A 19160-nucleotide genomic window follows, 5' to 3' on the forward strand; every position below is an offset into this window, starting at 1 on the left:
CATGATAAGTTTTATATATATATATATATGAGGACGTATTAATACAATAAAATCATATTTGATGAGATGTATATCCTATTAATAACGATAAGTAATGTTGTAAAAATTCTGCCTAGGCACCGATTAATCGGCGCCTAGGCGCAGACTGCCTAGGCCGGCCTCCTAGGCACTGATTAGGCTGTCTAGGTCGCCTAGTCGATTGGCCGATTAACTATTGTTCACTTCTTTTTTAAATGGATTATTTCATTCAAAATGACATCGTTTTGAGCAAAATAATCCTAAACTGTTCAAACTCTAGATGTTTTTTAGGTTAATATTTAATATTTTAGTATTAACTATCATAGTTTATAATTATTAAGTCTTAAAAAAATTTAAAAAAATGTAAACAAATTAAAAAAAAAAAAATACACAGGCGCCTAGGCACCGATTAATTTCCGCCTAAGCGCCCCGAGCGCCCAAGAAACGCCTAACGATTTTTTCAATCATGACGATAAGTCGATAACACGGAAATTATTGCAACAGAGGTATCATTCCCAAGAATAAAATTTCAACAATCTGGCTGGATAATTTACTTGAGTGGAGAATGATTGATATAAATAATAAAGGAATGAAAAAAATGGTGGGTGGAATTAATTCGATTCTAGCTAGCTAGGGTTTTTGACAATGGAAGCTAGAAAGGAGTTGAGATGACGACGATGCATGATGGGAATTATTGAAATAGCGACGAATTTCAAGTTGGCTAAGGACATGACTCCCCCAGTATCAAACTGTCACATTCTGTGCTCAATTTGTGTTGCTCTTCATCATTATCCATTTCTTAGTTGGTGTCACTTTTGGTGTTGTTTAATTAGAATATATGCATGCTTATATAAGCAAAAACATCATTATCTATGTTGCAGAAAACCTTAAATTCATAGATAGATGTGTACCCTAGACATCTATTCAATTCCCTAAAATTGATGTGATTAAACTTTCAACAATTTAGAATAATTGATAAACATACTATTAATACAATTATAATCGAATGTTCAAGCCTTGTAAAGGATGCACCATATTATTGAAGATATCGGATATTGTATATATGCGACATGTACCTACAATACATGATTGTATCTGCTACTATAATTAACACTTTAAAAATTTTCTTAAATTATATTGTATTTCGTTTGTGCAATTATTTAATTAAGTTTGCTTAAGAATATGCAAATTTAAACCGCATTTATATAGATTTTTTTTTATACAAGTAAAGAAGTCCACAAGAGAATCGCAAAAGAGTCACTACATCTTAACTCTGTGCATGCATAGGTGCACTATATTTTTTTTTTAAATTTTTTATATGTATAGTCAATTTAGTATCAGAATAACTAGTTCACTTGTTGCTTAACCCATTAAAAAGTAATCGATTCAGAAGGGAGTGGGTTGAATTGATTGTGTAATCCAATTGGAAACATAACACAATAATATTGTATTAATGAATTAGAGAAAGTTAGCAACAGCTTACTCAGCCTGGGGTAATTGGGTGGGGGAGCACCACAGACACAAATTGGGCATCTAATCACTCCCTAATCATCTTTGCTATATGTGTCTACTGTTTGCTACATACACTATTTGATTTCATGTCCAACAAAACCATGGCTCTAACTTCAAAGATATTTTATGAACACCGAGCAAATGTACGGTATTTAGAGGGAGGAATAATCGGAGAATAATCCCTATCAAATAATATTATAACCAACCACGTATCCATACTTTGTACAAATTTTTGCGATATAGTATCTGTCCATACAAACGTGTAATTGAGCTACAAGCTACTTGACTGAACGAATTTATTTTTAAATACTTACATACTCAAAATGTTTTATATCAATTAAGTATTGTCTACACTTATAACCCAATTTTTTTTTTCTACCTTAACTTTCCCTTTTAATTTTCCAAACCCAACACACATACACACAATACGAATTGAGTTGGCATGAGCTTTTCATCTCTAAACTCTCCATTATTACATTGTCCTTTCGGTCAAAAAAGGTTGCAAATTAAAGGCCACAAAAAGAACAAGATCACTTAGCTTGTACAACATCTTCCTCGTATCATTGGTTGCTTTGCAATTGTAACACTTAGTAGCTGCAAATTGCACGTACAAAACTATCTCTGGTCTATTCCAAAGTCATTATACAATATGATCCAATAATGCTATATAGATCAATACCCCAGACTTTTAACAATTACGAGAAGTTCAAATCTTAACTATTTAATATTATGTATTCAAATCCGAAAACATTTAATAAAACATAATCCAATTCTTAAGAAAAGAGGTTTATTTTTATTTTAAACGTTCAAAAATTAGTTAGGTCAAATATCATTATATCCAATAGAGTTGTTATGAATTGTTAATTTATGTTGGAAGAATGAATTGTTAACCTAAAATAAGTAGAAATAACTTATTTTTGTTAGCAGCCTCAAATTGACGTCAATGTACAAGCATTTAAGTCTGGCTGAAGGCCGATTAATTAACGTCCTCCATTAAATTTTCAACTTAAGAATAATGGGATCGGGATTGAAATGCAACCCTTAATAAATTGATAATTTACAATGGAAAGAAGCTAAGGTTTGGATGTTCCAAAAGCAAGGTGTAACGCTTTTGGACTGGTGGTGCATTTAGTTTCCATTAATCAAAGTCACCGCAAATTAAAGGCAATTGCAGAGACAAAAGCTTTTGGATTCATTATCATATTTTGCCATTTCATATGAAAAACATATCAACTTCACTACAAAGTTGCATGCATTTTCATTTCCATATTCTTTTCCTTTTTAACGAAACCGACAACTCAAAAATAATAATGTTAAGTGTCGTTTGCTCTAAGAAACATCCATCCATCCGCCTTTCTCTCTGCATATTCTTTATATAATTCCCCCCCAAAAAAAAACCCACCTTTAATTCAATTATTGCAACTACAAATGTGAAAATAATAATCCTATCCTAAGGTTAATTAGTTGCACTTTAAACCCGGAACCCTAGAAGAGTAAACTGTTGTTCGTTTCTAAAATGTTTGTACATTAGTACTCAGTTATACACAACTGAACAAATTTATATGTTAGCGTTAATCGAACTTGTATAAACTGTTAGCGAAAACTATGTTGTGTTGAGGACAGTCAAAAGGTGATGACGAGGAAAGATGGATGAATTTTAATTTTAAAATATATGAGCCTGAAGAACACAGCCAACCTCACTGGGTGGAATCTGAATCAGGCGTCAGCAATGGAGAAACAACATGGCACAATAATTATTAAGTGGGGGGCACAACAATGAAAACACAATATTATCCTACCCAAAAAAAAAAACTGGAAAAGTGCTTTTTTTCTCCACCAAAACTTTTCTCATAAAAGATTATTACATTATATTACCAAAATTTTACAACCCAAAAAAAAAAAAGTTAAAATGCCTGAGATGACAAAAATACCCTTCCTCATTTCCTCTGTTTTTTTGGGGGGGGGGGGGGGGGGGGGGGGGTCAAGTTATGAGATAATTAAAATAAAAAATTAATGTTTTGGAGCTTCCATAGCTAACATGGGGGGTTGTGAAATGTTAGGAGAAATGGCTATTATTGCTACTGGAGGAGCTTTCTGCATTTCAATATCATCTTCTTCTTCTTCTCCTTCTCCTTCTTCTTCAATGATCACCATCATTCTTTCATTTTTGTTCCCTGAAATACCCTTCAAAGCTTCTTGAATTTCCTCTGCCTCCTTCTCCTTGTACTCCCTGTATTTCCCCCACAGCACTGCGTATAATCCCATCACAATCAACACAGCTCCAGCAACACTGTATTCAAGAAAACACAAAATTTCACCAGTTTCAGTTAACTCGTTAATTTGGTAACCACAAAGTTACAAGTTCGACACCCAGAGAACAGCCTATTGGCCTTCTTGGTTTGAGCTGACGGGGTTTTCTGAAAGGAAAAATGAGGAAAGAGTGAGTGATTTACCCTCCAACAAAGATTTTCTCAGCCAGAATGAAGGATCCCATGATGGCTACAATGATCATCATCAATGGACTGAAAGCTGTGACAAAAACAGGCCCCCTTTTCTGCATCACAATTCCCTGTACATAGTATGCAATGCCTGATGAAACTATGCCCTGCAACATTTCAACACCAATTTTATCAGCTTCCATGGATTCAAGGCGGGTTTACCCAGTACACACCCTCGGGTAGAATATAGGATGAGACTCACAGCATAGGCAGCAGCAAAGAGGTTTAAGTCCCACCCAATGCTCCAAACAGAGCTCCTGTGCTCCATCACAAAGGTCACAGCAATGGATTGCAGAGTTCCAATGAAACACACCATGGCTGATAAAGATAGTTGGGCAGTGTATTTCCTCAGTGTAATAGCCTGTCATAGCAGGGACAAAAAGGTCAACCACAATAAACTACAGAATTGATGAGACAGATAGATATATGGATGTTAGGTATATAGCTAACCTGAAGCATGAAGACAGAAGCCCAGGCAATTGTGGCAAGGATGAGGAGAATGGAGCCCTTAACCCAGTCCTTATCATATGAGGAAGAAGTTTGGTTGGCTATGTGGATATGGTTAGACCAGAAGAGGTTAACAAGATGGCCTTTGTACAATGTCATCACCATGGCTCCTCCCACAGTCACCAGTGTTCCCACCACCTTTGCTTGGCACCTCACTTTCTTTATGTTCACCTTTTCCATCTTGCACAAAACTGCCATTACAAAGGTCATGGCAGGGAGAATGTTGCTCATGGCACATGAGAAAGTTGGGGATGTGAATTTCAGCCCAGCATAGTACAAGTTTTGATCAACCACTGGCCTGTCAAATTCATTAAAAAAAAAAGTTATAGTAATTCTAATAAAGATCACAACTTTTTTTTGGGTGACCTGAAAAAACAGCATCGCAGCTACTACTTGAGGATGTGTACAATGAGGTAAATTAAATCAGCTTATGTTGCTCGGCCACAAAAAAGATCACAACTTTTTGGTTTTATGAGAAGGAGAAGGAGGAGAAGAAAAGAAAGGAAACTCACCCTAGAAGACCCAGCACGAATATTTGCATGAAAATTGAGAATGTCATCTTTGGTCTTATTTTCCTGCAACGTAACGAATAGATCATGAATATTTGTTAAACTCGAGTTTCAAAATTTTCTAGTAGGATAAGAAGGGGGGGGGGGGGGGGGGGGTTGGGTGTAGTGTAGTGTACCTTTCAAGAAGAAGGGCAAAGGGGCAATGACAGCAGTGGCAAAGGCATTTCTATACACAACCAAAGCATAATGGCTCATGCCTCTATTCAATGAAACTTTGGTTATTATGATCATCCCTGCATACCCAAACTGCATGCAAATCATGGCTATGAAAGGCCTAACATTTTCCAAGAAGTTCCCAAAACACCCTGCAGCTTTCCCCTCCATTTCTCTCTCTAATCTGATCTTCCCCTCCTGGCTCCTGCTAGCTAGCTAGAGTAGTGGTGATGATTCAATGAGAGGATCTTAAGAAGGCTGAAAGAGAGAGAGAGAGAAAACAATTTATATGCTTTAAAGCCTTTGTGTTGGTTTCCTAATGAAAACACTTGTGGCTTGCATCATATTTATAGCCATAGTCCATGGCCAAAACATATATGGGTTATGGGGCTTAAATAGTAATCTTAACAAAGATCTTTTAGGGTGGGCTCCACTTGAGGTTTTTGGTGTTTTTTTATTTTTAATATATAAATATTTTCATGGTGGTGAGTGGTTTCATAGTTGCCAAAACACAGGGGATTAGTGCAATGCTGATCCGCTGATGCCACACGCACTCATTCCTTGATGTTCACTTATGTTTCTCAATTAACCAAAATTTATAGTCCACATCATCTTTTTCATGGTGGATAGGCTGCTTCCGTGGGAAGTCCAACTTGACTGGAGTTGCTTTGAAAATAGTTTTTTAAACTTAAGAAATCTTTCATTTAATGATTAAATCTTGATCTTTTGAGATGTGTTGGATCTCTTCTTAGACTTAGTACCATTGATTTACGAAAAAGTTCGTAATCACTACCTCAATGTAAAATTCATGGCCGATTGTCAAGAGCCTAACTACTTAAGAATGATCTAAGTGTTAATTAAATCCTTACGTAACAAACTCAGTTAAGTGGTCAACATTTCTTGAATGAATACTTACTGAACTAGTTCAGGAGCTACCAGAATATAGTAATTCGCACAAATAAAATACAGGCAACCAAGCAGAAGTAGTAAAGAACACTGTTCCTACATCTGGGGGCATCCCATGGAAAAGACAATCCAATTCACCATCAACTTCATACTAAAGGATTCAACGAATCAACAAGAGGAGTGCGAAGAACTCAATTGACAAACACTAAAGACTTAGCAAGCTGTGGAGTTCTCAGCTTAGTGAACTGGCTTATGATCTCCCGATTTCTAGAATTGTGGCTCCCCCTCAATTGCAGCTTGCCTTGACTCCCATCAATTTCATGTGGATAATTCGCCCTTGGTTAACAACCAGTGATGTGATTTGACTTGATGTGATTTCTAGTCAGCTTCAATTGAACATTATCAAGTCCTTAGTTTAGTTCAAAGGAATCCTGACCTCAGTAAATTCTTGATCTCTATGCTGAGAGATAACAAGATGGCCTTTATAGATGATCTCTATAAATTGCTCTGAAGATGTAACTGCCTTGCACTAGTCTTTGAACGAGCTGGTTCACTCTTCATTCTTCAAGTCTGAGGAGTGAACTACTTCCTGCTATTACAAACTCTAGTTTAGACTCTAATTTACTTAAAAATGACTGAACTATATGTTGAACAACTACTTTGTTCCATAAACATTAAAAATATAGAGAAATAAAAAAAATATCTTCATAATATCTTTTTGTAAAAATCATTTTATTAACAGAATGTGTGTTATTGGTGAAACCTGCCTTGTAACCCAGTTAGCAAATGATCACAAGAAGATAAATCAACTTAAATTACTCATAGTTGATTGACTCAAACTAAGAAGGCCAATAAACAATTTTATTAAAAAGTTAAACTTAAAATCTTTCGGTTACCAAACTAATTGTTCGACTAACCTGGTTAGATTGTCCCGTACCTATTATCATTGCCGATTGTTGATGTGGGATCATATATCACATTATGCACAATCCCCTTTATCATGCTTTATTTACTACTCGTGATTAAATCAATTAATTTTATTGTGAGAGAATAGAAACTTATATTGGAAGAGGACACTAGGCAGATAGATGAACATGTGTTAGGTGAAAATGCATCACTCTGTCATTCAATTAATCAACAAAGTTAGAGCAGAGATTCGAACTGCTTTTGCAGTTTGTGTTAAGAGTATATTATGTTTTGTTAGGTTGATATATCTTTTTTCAAGTTCCAAATATTAAAAGATGATATGGGAATGTTCCATTTCGTACGACTGTGACATACAGAAAAGGGTTAAGTGGTCTGTATTTTCACCGTTCAATTTCACATATGCAACAAAAAGAATAAGAATAAGTGCTAAATATACCAATTAATTTATTAAGTTTGTGTAATTATGTCATTGAATTAAAAAAAATATACAATTGTAACATCAAACAAGTAAAAAGTGTATTTTTTTTTTTTTTATTGTTTAAGAGTAAACTTTCAATTTTTCTAGCAATTGGAATAAACCCTTTAACTATTGTCAAAAAAAAAAAAAATTGAGTATTCGAACTTTAAAAAGTTCTAATTAATCCTTTAAATGTTAAAAAAAAATGTAATTGAGTCAATTTTACCGGTAATCAACAAGATATCGATAAAAAATTGATTATATGATAAAATTTCACCCCATTTGTAAATTTTAATTTTTAACAACAACAATAACATGTCAATGTACTACAAATGAAACACTGTAATTTAAATTTTCAATTTATCCTCGCATTATTCCTTTCTCATGGAATTGCAATTTTTTTCTTTCATAATTCGCTCATTGCAACCAAAGGCCATGTAAGTACATTTTCATCTAGACTTGACTTTTCTCACGCATAAATATTCATGAGATGTTCTCATGAAAGAATCACTCATTTTTAATTTATTCATTGCTCAGGATTCATGAACGATGAACTTTATTATGTGTTATTGTTATACTATACCTCTATTTGTTTTAGGATAACACGTATGTAGATTATTGGAATGAAAAAGTATCATTCTGAAGAACAAATTAAAATTTTAACAATCTGGATAATTCAATTAGTGGAGAATGATTCAGATCAGATAAATAATAAAGGAAAAATGGTGTGCATGGCTGGGTAGAATTAATTCGATTCTATTTAGGGTTTAGATAGTGGAAGGAATTGAAGGAGATGAGATGACGAAAATGGAAAATAGTGACGAATTTCAACTTGCCCAAGGATATGATCGATCACTCTCCCTTCCGCCCTTATCAAATTCTCACATTTTTGTGCTTCATTGCATTCCTCTTCATCATCATCTATCCCCCTTTTCACTTTTATCCATATTTCATCTGATAGTTGGAGCCCACAGCTTTTAATTTGGTGCTCTTTTTTATTTAAAAACTATGGAAATTTAACAATGCCTTGAAGATCAGATATATATATATATATATATATATATATATATATATATATATATATATATATATATATATATATATATATATATATATATATATGTGGTCATATATATAAACAAAAGCATCAATATAATATTCATATATGTTGTTGCTGGTTGGGTGATCTAGCATCCCCTATGCCTAACCCATATATGCCAGGCCAGTATATAGCAGCATCTACAACTATTGCCTAAAACATTATAATTTACTAGCTAGCAAATCATACTTGTCCCAGGGAGAATATGTCTCTCTCCACTGAGTAGTTAATCCGGCACTTATTAGGAAATCTCCACTTAAAAACTATGTTTATATACAAGTTCATATTCGATTATAAGTTAAGAACGATCAATAGCTCAAATGTTATTAATAGCTAGGCATGCACTATTAGAATAAGTGTAACGTCTAGGCTTGTAGTGTGCCACCATTATATTGTCACAAATAACCTAATCACCTTGCCAACCTACCATAGTACCATGCCACATAGTCTAGTCAATAGCCTCCCACCATGTTAGCTTGTCGAAGCAAGTTGTATGGCGTAATGTCTATCTTTTCTCCACATTAAATAGAACTCGAGTCATTTGAAAGAATTTTTTACCTAGATCAGATGAGGTTGCTAGATTGGAGTAGTAAATCGGGCCTCTCTATCTCCAGACCTCTATTACCTAGTCTTTCCACTTGCACTCCAGGTCACTTTAAAGAAATTAGTAACTAATTTTTCAGGCTATATATATTTCTACACTAAATATCCTATTCCACCATCTCACTTTTATATTCTCACTCACTTACATATGTTGGCTGAAGCCAATTCACACCAACACTAACAAATATATATTTTAATATACAACTTGCCGATGAATTATTAGAAACTACTTATTAGGTGACATATTATTGGTTGTGATTTAAAAATATGTGCATATAGATGTTTAAAATTTTGGATAGAATTATAGAAATCTAATTTAACATGCTTATGTAATCATTTTGCTTAAGAATTTCAGAGATTAAATTAAATTAACCTCATTTAATTATATGGTGTCCAATCACGCTATTCCATTCTCCCAATTTTTATTATTTATTTTTTTTTAAAAAAAAAAGTATGTTTAAACTAATGGTATTGTCCATAATTAGCAAGAAAAAAACAAAGAGGGGAGATTTTTTATTTAAAAAAAAAAAAAAAAAACAAAATGAAAAGATACTTTTTATTTTGTGATTTCTTCTATTATTAATACTTTTGTGACATTATAAAAGTATCTTATTTTTATATACAATATTAATTAAAAACTAAAATATTAATAATATAACTTTAAACTTACATCATTAAATTACAAATCATTGGTGTCTTGAAAAGGGTGACTGAGTAGGTAAAACATATATAATTCTCGTATCAGAAAATCACAAGTTTGATTTATGTAAATACCTTCATGGTTGAGCTCGTCGCACAAACATGATCTTTTTAACTAGTTCAGTTTACCTCTCATGTGTGATTTACAGAAAATAGCGAGCTGAGATTTACTTAAAGGCATATCTTAACTTGGTTTAATTTCCTGACCACCCAAAAAATACAAATTATTGGCACTAAAACATATAAGAATGCAGAAAGAGTAGAGTGTATGAGATTATAGATAGGGGACCCAATTAATGTGAACAAAATATATAATAGAATATAATGTAGCATACGTAGGTGGCATTTGGTAATTGGGTGGAGGAGCACCAGGACATAAATTGGGCATCTAATCACTCCCCAATCATCTCTGCTATATGTGACTACTGTTTGCTACATTCATCACCACTATCATATGTAACAAATTGGGAAATTGATTGAACCATGGGTGTCCACAACTATACATAAGACACTCACCTTTTAGATGTTGAGACCTATCAATTATAATATAAGAATATATTGATGCATGACTACATTATTATCCATAACTCTTAGCTTAACCCTTAATTTCACTTTTTGATTTTTAATTAAATAAAATAAGAATAGTTAAATTATTCATTAAGAAAAAGAAAAAAAGAATAGTTAAACGAATTTTAATCACAATGAACCAATATCATTACTAACTAACCCAACAGGGTAGCTCAAGTGGCAAATGAGCTCTCTTTATGGGGGAGAATTCTGGAATAACCCGGGTTCGATTCTCACAAGTGATGATTCCCTTTGGATTAGCTTCTGTGCCTCTCGGAGCGAACCGGGTGGACCTGGACCGTTAAATGGACAGAGAAAGACCCGGACCACAATGTGTGGTTTACACCAAAAAATATCATTACTAACTATGTACCATCATATATATTTTGGTCTATCTGCTTGTAATGTTAAGGTAATTGTTAATTATGTCTTAAATTTTACACATATTATAAAAATAAATGTAAAACATGAATTGAAATTAAAACAAGCAAAAATGCATGTTACTGTTTAGTGCATAATTATGAGTTTTGCCCTTATACTTAAAACACTGGTTAATATACGGAAGTAGGTCATTGTAACTTTTTCAATTATAGGATCAACTCATTTTGGTTTGCTTGATGGTCATAATATATATGTTGGTTAAGTTTTCTCATGAAGATGATAATTAATTGTAAGGCATTAGTAAGGTTCTTTCACTGGTTTCTGGACTATTGGTCAAAAAAGAAAGAGTCCCATTTTCGTGGTTTGGATTTTTCTTTTTCTAGTAAAGATTTAAAGAATCAAAACACAATTCCACAAAGTCACAATTCACAAAGTATATATAAATATTAGAGTAGTTGATTTCGGAATTTATTTAAATACATTTTTTGGATTTACGACATATTTAGGATTGTTTTGCTCAAAACGATATCATTTTGAGTAAAATAATTCATTACACGGTGAAAATCAGGCGGTCGGCTGGCACCTTGCGCCTAGGCGCGATTTTTGCAACCCTACTAAGAGTAATCTTGTTCGTGCTAAGAAGGGTTCCGAAAGGTATCAAAGCACTAACTTAAGACTTCTAGTTAACCGGAAGAAATAGACATCATTTTATAATATAAGCATTCTTTGAGTTAGGTTGCCACAAGCCCAAATTTGCAAATTGTAATATCACCTAATTAAAAGGCTAGAAAAATATCACGTACTATATTGCAACTACTAATCAAATTATAGAACAAAAAGCCCTACTCAGATCATTATTAATGATAAAATTAAGGCGGTGTTTGGTTTGAAACTTTTGCACTCTACTATAAATTTTGATACCTATTAACTATTATCATGTTTATTTACCTATTTTATTATTCTACTATTAAAATCAAATCCTTTAGTAATTACAAAAGTCATTACCCTTTTACCCTCTACTTTTGAACAATAGAATCAAAAATAAGAGAGAAAAAAATGAAAAAATAAAAACATCATTGTCTATGCATTAGATACGAAATTTGAATATTCATACACATGTATGTGTGTGTGTGTGTGTGTATATATATATATATGTGTGTGTGTGTGTGTGTGTGTGTGTGTGTGTGTGTGTTTTCAAGTGATGTTCCAATAAGAACCCCTCATTCTGTGAGAACTTACTAACTTGTACATAAATGCACAGAAGCATCTACATGAATACACACAATCTCATATTTCAGTGCACAATGCACACAATCTACCTCCGGAATAGTTTGCATTTGTGCATCTATGTAGACGCATTTGTGCATCTATGCTGATTCGCAAGTTCTCACAAAATGAGGATCATACTTCTCATTTGATCATTAGTGTATATATATTGATTCCAATTCTTATTTACTACCCAACAAAGTGACTCATTCAACCTAATCTCATTATAATTATCAAGCATTTGATTCCTATTACTATTTCGATTCCAATGTTTGAACCAAACACATCCTAAAATGACTTTTTGAATATATATTTGTATGTTTACTATCTGGATTGATCGAGTTGACATTATCTTTTCATTCTCCATTATGTTACACTGTCCTTTCAGTCAACAAAGTTGCAAATTATTAAAGGCCACAAAAAGAAGCTCAGCACTTGTGCATCTTCTTTGTGGCATTGGTTGCTTTGCATGCAATTGTACGTAATGCTACATTTATTATATATAGCTGCCATTAAGCCCCCCCTATGCAAATTGCACAACCAAAACTGTCTCTATTCCAAACATTATTGCCCACAAAAAATGTAATTAGCATAAATATACAAGATAGGTTGATTCTGGTCATGATTACGAAGTAGAAGTTCAACTGTACTCTTCTTATATAATTCAAGTTCAAGCTTACACACAAAATAATAACATGAACATGACATTTAAATAATTAGATTTTAACTCCCAAACTTGCCATCAATTTTGAAAATAACACTTGAGATTACAAAGTTAATTCTCAAATTTAAGTTTGAATAAATTCCTGAACTGAACAGAGAATAAACCCATTTTTAGAGAGGTGCACATATGCCAACTATTGAGAAGTACAAAACTATACAAGGTGAACCAGAAATGTTACTACCTGAAAAGTTACTTCTAAATTTAACTTCATAATAGAGACAATTTATTATGGAATCGAAGTGGTTCGTATCATTGGTCACCATTTGAAAACCCATTGCCTGCAAGTCTGCAGCTCACTCTAGACATAGTGTATTTTGTGCTATGTAGGTATTGAACGAGTGGACGACTTTAGCTCACTCTGAACTCTAGCTTCTTAGTTCTTTTTGAACCTTACCAACAACATGTAGTCGTTTCGATCACCAATAATATGACAGTCAAGTTAAAATTCTAACTCTACCACAAAAATTAGTTCGTGAGAATTTGATTCCAACTTAAGTATCGCTCCATATATAATCTTGTGAAGCTGATGTAGGATTATATATTTGAAGGCTCACATACTTTATTGCCGTATGTATTTACTTGTCAATAATCATCATAAATTGTTAATAGGTTTAATTTATGATATCCCAAAAGCAACGTAACGCTTTCCGACTGCTCGTGCATTTAGTTTCCATTAATCAAAGGCAATGCAAAGCAAAGCAAGCAAATTGCAAAGAAGAAAGCTTTTGGATTCACTATCATTGCCATTATATATATAATAATAATATGTTTCCTCTAAAAACATCAACTTCAGCACAAAGTTGCATTCATTTTCATTTTCATATTATATATATTCTTTTCCTTAAAAAAAAAAAAAAACTATTTAGTTTCTCATTAACCCTTTTTCTGCGCATATTCTATGTATATTATTCTCCAAACAGAGGCCAGCTTGAATTATTGAAAACTATATGAAAATAATTCCATCTAATAATTCTGGTCAAAGATGACGACATCCAAAAGATAGATGATCCTTTATATTTCTATAATATATATGACCATGGTACCCCTCCCCCCCCCAAAGTTTAAACCTTGGCCTTTAACATAAGTTAGGTGTTGGTTTGGTGGAGAATACGTAATTTGACTGAGTATTGTTTTCTACTCATCTATTGTTTTATGAGTTTGAATTTTACTAAATGTCATGGGGTGTTTGGTAAATAGTTGTTAACTGATTGAGTTAGTGAGTTTGACTAGTTGATAGTATTAGCTGATTGTAGAAAAGTGTTTGCTAAATTAGTTGTTAGTTGATAGCTGATTACATGCAAAATGACATTCTTAAAAAACTGCTCTAATCTGATCGAAAAAGGTGTTTTGAGCAGCTTTTTAAATTTTAGCATTTTAGAGTATAAGTTGTTACAAAAAACTAATTAATCAAACATTCATATTGACTGTTTAACCAAGTCAAAAAAGCTAATAGTGGTCAAATAAGTTAAATTAAAAGTTCAAGTAGGAATATTTACTATAAAGAACTAGTTTCAAATTAAAAGTGATCAATTATTGGATGAAAAGTATATTTATATAATTTTTAAGTTCAAAATTTTATGAATAAAATTGCAGCTTAGAAAGTTTAATTAGGTAAAATAATTTCAAGACTTTGCATTGGGAAGAAAATATATAGTTGGAACTCTTTCAAGGTTCACAACCCTATCTTATATTATTATTGGACAAACCACGAATTTAAAAGGAGATGAAACACACATATATATAGTTGGGAAACTTTTGTTGTTGTTGTTTTTGTGTCTTCAAGATTTTTTAAAGTAGTGCTTATGCTTTCTCATGACAGTAAAATTTCATCTCTTGGAGGGAAAGATTTTTCTTAGTCAAAAGATGGTTTGACGAGTAATTTAATTTGTGGGGTGTGTCACATATCATTTCACTTGCCGGATCGCTACATCCATAACTAGTCAATTTTCATCTTTTGTGATAAGATAATTATGTACACTATTCCTTTTTAAGGTAACTGTGTAAGTCTACATTATGCTCATTGCTATTATTGATTTTGTTTAGTACTTACAGGGCGTTTGGTTGGAGGGATTTTAAATTCCCTTCCCACTTAATTCCCACCTAATTCCAAAGGCCATTAAATTCCGTAGTTTGGTTGGAGGGAATTGCAATTCCATGGAATTGCAATTCCCCCATTTTCATGGAATTAAAATCCCATGTCCCCCCTGGTATTTTAATTCTTGGGAAAAAAAGATAATGATGAGTCAAAATTACCATTTCCTTTTTTAACCTAAAATTAATGTCTAACAATAATAATGGACATTTTTGACTTTATACTACGTATTCCCTTTCAATTCCCATGTATACAAAACATTGGAATTGAAATTCCCAGTAATTCTATTCCTGTCAACCAAACACTGGAATTTAAATTCCCACTTTATTCCCAGTAATTCAACTCCCATGGAATTACAATTCCTTTCCCACATAATTCCCCCCCTCCAACCAAACGCCCTATTATGGTTTTATGAGACCTGGTCCATTATATATCAAATAAAAAATAATTTTTTTGTCTCATTTTATGTGTTTGGTTTGGTTAACGAGATTTGACTGGAGTTATTTTTAATTAAATTTTTCATAATATTAAGTTTAGTATTAGTATATAAAATTTATATATTTAGAAACTTCATTAAAAGTACTATTAAACACAAAAAATTTAAATTTAAAAATAATTTAAAAAAAAAAAATTGATTTAACCCGTGAATAGTAAACAAGACATGTAAAATGAGATATAGGAAGTATAGAAATAATAGTAATATTAATTGAGCACCGGGTCCACCAAATAAATGTTACTCCGTATTAAACATGATGTATTGGTTGATGACATTAACAAATTAATATAACGACGTCGTTTTGGATCAAGGTCCACCATAAATAAACATTAATAAATAATAATATAATACAAAGTTTAAATTTAATAATTAGTCTAAATAATTCAAAGTTTAATATATAATTCTAAACACGTACACTTAATAGTTAATACAAAATTTAATATGAATATATTAATAATAAGAATTTTAGTATTATGCTTTTTAAAATAATTTGGCAGGCTTGTCACTCCCAACCCACCCCACCCTTATATGTTACGGGGAAGGCGGCCTGGCAAGCATAGCATGTTTGGACAATACTGCAAAATACCTTCATCCTATTGTATTATGACTAATGTTGATTTAACATAATCTTAAATCCTATTAATTGCCAATTGCTTAATCAAATAATTGTTGATGTTTTCTTCTTGTGTTGACATATCATATGATGACGTGTGTGGTGAGAAATAAATTCTGTTTTTTTTTTTTTTTCCTTTTTGAATGTTTGGTTGATGTCACTTTTAAATTGAAATTTTGAATTGCCTTTTCCTTATCAAATTTTTTAAATTTTAACAATTTTTCTTAATAAATATTATATATATTTTTAAATTATATATTTGCTCAAATAAGTCTTGTATATGTTTCTTCCGAATTGACCTTGGCTCCCTTGAGTTACTTCAACACATGCAATAATATATTAATGCTTAGATGATTTTATGACCTAAAGATCAACATATTTAACAAAGAAATATTAATCTAGATATTGTTGATAAAATAATGCTTATTATTTGTTACGTGCACTTAGGGTTACGTTGCCGCAAATATGCGCCACATACATATACGCACTGAATTATCATTCTATCTTGTGTATTCATTTTGACGCATCTTTGTATGAAAAACATAGAAAATGAAGTCTAACACTTTAATTTACTTTTTATGTTCCTCAGTTCTTATCCCATCAAAATCGCTACGCGTTAATATATATGTTTAAACACTTTACCTAAAAAATTAATGACAATAGAACCGTAAGAATAATTAATCCGTTTTTCGCCATAACCTGTCATCGGCAAATTATGCTGTGGAACCGTGTCCAATTTACAATGTAGACACAGTTTCAAAACTGTTCATAATTATGAGTATATAATTTAAAAATTATGAACATATAGTTCTATAATTATGAACATAGAGTTGTGAACATAATTATGAATATATAGTTTTGTAATTATGAATATAGAGATTCAATAATTGTGAATATGAAGTTCAAAAATTATGAATATATAGCTTTATAATTATGAACATATAGTTCAGTAATTATGAACATAGAGTTCTGTAATTGTGAATATAGAGTTCAATAATTATGATATATAGCTTTATAATTATGAACATATAGTTCAGTAATTATGGACATAGAATCATGTTCACCTTGCAAGGTGGCCACAGTTCCACAACATAACGATTGTTGGCAAGGCAATGTGGGCTAGCTCATCCTCAGACTTCAATAGTCAACCCAAACCAACCTTTTCTGGGTCAAAGGTTGGACCGCAAATTATATGTTAGATTACAATTCACCATGCGCATTGTGGACTCCGATCTAGATTATGTACATACAATTAACATATTATATATATACAATTAATAGTTGGTCATGTACATTCAGTTATAATTGAATGTATATAATTTGTTAACTGAAAAATACATAATATGTTAACTGTATTGACATAATTTGGACCAAGGTATCCAATGCTCATGGTAGACCTTCATCCATGATATAACGGCTGCAAGTTGAACGCAGCAAATCACCAATAATAATAATAAAAAAAAAACAATAAAAAATAAAATAACAACTCAAGAAAACAACAGTACAGTCAATTTAAATAATTCTATCTATACAAAATTTAAAATATATATATATATATAATTAGGGTTCACGCAAGTATATGCCCCCACATACATGAATTGAACCATCACTCTATATGTTATCTTCACTTTTATTGATGTATCTTTGTATGAAAAAAATAGACAATGAAGTTTAACACTTCTATTACTTTTTTGGTTACGTTCCTCATTGCTTATAATCTTATCTACAAGCAAATGTCTCTTTCTTCCCCTTTTATTAATTTCTTTGTCGTTTATTATTATTCTTTTTAAATACAACTATATATAGTTATAATTTCTCAACATCCCATACAACCACACAATAATATATTTCCAATATATATATATATATATATATATATATATATATATATATATATATATATATATATATATATATATATATACACACACACACACACTTCATTTTTATAATTTTGACCTTAATTTAAAGCATAATTTGACTAGAGTAGGCTAATACTCCAACACTATTATTAAACGGCATATGTTTAGAAAAGTAAGTTCAAAATAATAATTACAATAGTCATGATTAAAAATAGCACGATAAGTTGAATAGGAACAAAATGAATTATTACAAATATTACTTTTTTGCTATTTTAAAACTTAAAAAGTCGTAAAATGAAAATGGAAAAGTACGTAGAAATTAATGAAGAAAACAAAATTACTTTAGGTAGCTTTGCATTATCATCTGATCTCTAGCTTGTATAGTGGATCTATATATGAATAGGATAAGAATGGATTGAATATATATATATATATATATATATATATATATATATATATATATATATATATAATGAAAAGTTATAACATTTTTTCACGATTTATTTCTCATGTGTGATCAATTATTTGCGAATTATTACACAAAGTAAAGTTTACCAAGTGAACACTCTTAGGTAGTTCATGTTAGTTTTCCTCGTCACTTAAAAATTTTTTTATAACATTTCATTTATTTACATCAAATAATGAAATTTTGTCAAGTTAAGCTCAAAATCTTGTAATGTGAGGTTAGCGTCGATTCTCATCAAGAGGGAAAAAGAGCATTTTTCATTTAGATTTTTGTTTATTATTATTATTATTATTATTATTATTATTATTATTATTATTATTATTATTATTATTATTATTACTAGTATTTGTCCCGTGTGATGCACGGAAAATATGTTATAAAAATATACTCTATATGAGGTTTATTTATATATAAAATTTTTGTTATTTAATAATTATTATGTGTGAATTCCTATGATAAAATTATGAACATAAATATATTAACAATTAAAATAATATTTAAGGTGGGTGATTACTACAAATCTTAAACTATATTAAAAATTTAGTAGATAATATTTAATATTACAAATTTTTAAGAACTTAGTAAAATACAAGAGTAATTGAATTACAATTTAGAGTCACCACGGATCACAATTTTTAGACCTTTGAGATTTCTAACTCTAGATATAGCAACATACAATTGACTTTTAAAGACCAAAATCACAATCTTAGTTCAAACATTGATTTTTTCTTCAAAATACTATCGA

The 19160-nt window shown here is 31.4% G+C and overlaps 1 pseudogene; it reads right to left on the bottom strand.

Annotated features, from left to right (window-relative positions):
* Positions 1 to 3354: 3354 nt before the first annotated feature.
* Positions 3355 to 5592, bottom strand: LOC109158650 (annotated as a pseudogene).
* Positions 5593 to 19160: the final 13568 nt, after the last annotated feature.

Source organism: Ipomoea nil, unplaced genomic scaffold, assembly GCF_001879475.1.
Source record: "Ipomoea nil cultivar Tokyo-kokei standard unplaced genomic scaffold, Asagao_1.1 scaffold2826, whole genome shotgun sequence".
Lineage (NCBI taxonomy): Eukaryota > Viridiplantae > Streptophyta > Magnoliopsida > Solanales > Convolvulaceae > Ipomoea > Ipomoea nil.